Source organism: Carya illinoinensis, chromosome 3, assembly GCF_018687715.1.
Source record: "Carya illinoinensis cultivar Pawnee chromosome 3, C.illinoinensisPawnee_v1, whole genome shotgun sequence".
Taxonomy (NCBI): Eukaryota; Viridiplantae; Streptophyta; class Magnoliopsida; order Fagales; family Juglandaceae; genus Carya; species Carya illinoinensis.
Window position 1 is genome coordinate 25937617 of NC_056754.1, and position 1840 is coordinate 25939456.

Here is a 1840-nt window from a genome sequence, read left to right on the forward strand (position 1 = left end):
GGACCCTTCAGGATTACCTCCACCCTACATGCATAGCCACACAATCATGCATCACATTTCTAGCTAATATTCGCCAACTGGATTTTAAAACAGGGATGATACAATTACTCCCTACTTTTCATTTCTTGGAAAATGAAAATCCATATGTGCACAATAGGGAGTTTGAGGAAGTAGTTGCTACTTTTCATAGTCAAAATGCAACTAATGACATTGTGAGACTTAAGTTCTTTCCTTTCTCTTTGAATGATAGAGCTAAGAGTTGGCTATACTCACTAAGACCATTATCTATTGGGTCATAGAATGAGGTGACTCAGGTTTTCTTTAATAAGTACTTTCCCTAACATAAGACCAATGCTTTAAAAAGACAAATCTCCACCTTTGCACAAAATGACAGTGAGACTTTATATCAACCTTGGGAGAGATTTAAGGAGTTGTTGAGTATGTGTCCTCACAATGTGTATGAGAATTGGCGCTTAGTGAGTTATTTTTGTAAGGGACTTACACCTAGAGAGTGCCAATTTGTGGAGATGATGTGTAACGGTGAGTTCTTACAAAAAGATCCTGATATGGCCATAGAATACCTCAATGAGCTTTCTGAAAAAACTCACACTTAGATTGGACCTAATGCTACTGAGAGTACAAATAGGTCATGATCAACAAGAAACCTATATGGCAGTGAAATTTACCATCTCAGGGAAGAGGATAACTTAAAGGCTAAGGTTGAGATGCTCACTAGGGAGCTAGATGTGTTAAAGACTAAGGACTTAAAGGCAACACACGTGGGTAATCATGCAGAGTCTTTTGGACCATGTTTTATGTGTAGTGGGATAGATCACCTTGCCGAAGAGTGTCTCACATTTGCTGTGATGAGAGGGATGTATGAGGAACAATGCAATGCCTTAGGTATGTACATGAAACCTGTTGCACCTTTCTCTAATACCTACAATCCTGGGTGGTGTAATCACCCCAATTTTAGCTAGAAGTCTGAAAACCAGCTGCTTGCACAACCCTCCGGAACATATCTTGCACCATATCATACACCTTCATCTTCTAGGAACTTAGTAGAAGATACTTTACATGCTTTTATTGAAGCACATGGTAAAACTAATAAAAAATTTAAATATTTGATTATGCAGGTTGTTAAAGAAAGCAAAGAGATCAAGAGTCATATATCTAAGATGATGAGCTCCTTGAGTGTGAATGAGCAAGGAAAGTTCCCTTCTCAAGCTCAGTTCACACCCCATGGACAACACATGGCACAAGAGAATTTAAAGGATGTGAATGCTATTGTGACCCGGAGTGGTAAGTCATTACACATTTCAATAATGAACAAATCAAAGGATGCGGAAAAGAATCAAGATATTAGTGATGCCAAGCTGCCCAAGGAACCTGAGGTGACAAAGAATCCTGTTAAGGTACCATTCCCTCAAGCTTTAAAACTGAGCAAGTGAACTTTGGATCCTAACAATGAAATCTTGGAGAACCTCAAGCAAGTAAAAATTAACCTTCCTCTTTTGCATGTTATTAAACAAGTTCCTACTATTGCAAAAGTTACTAAAGATTTGTGTACAGTTAAGAGGAAGCACCAAGTGAAGAAGACAACATTCCTGACAGAGCAAGTTAGTGCTCTAATTGAGCAGCGAATTCCTTATAAGTACAAGGATCTTGGTTGTCCAACGATTGCATGTAGTATTGGAAATCATGAGTTTGGGCAAACCTTGCTAGATTTAGGAGCTAGTGTTAATTTAATGCCTTATTCCATTTATTTGCAACTTGGTTTGATTAAAATTAAGCCTACTTCTGTTGTGCTTCAGTTGGCTGATTGTTCAATTAAGAAACT

At 38.2% G+C, this 1840-nt stretch overlaps 1 non-coding gene across 1 annotated transcript; it reads right to left on the bottom strand.

Annotated features, from left to right (window-relative positions):
* Window positions 1-352: 352 nt before the first annotated feature.
* On the bottom strand, window positions 353-460 carry LOC122305889. Its single transcript, XR_006241320.1, has one exon. It is a non-coding gene; the product is annotated as a small nucleolar RNA R71 (small nucleolar RNA).
* Between the last annotated feature and the right edge of the window lie 1380 nt (window positions 461-1840).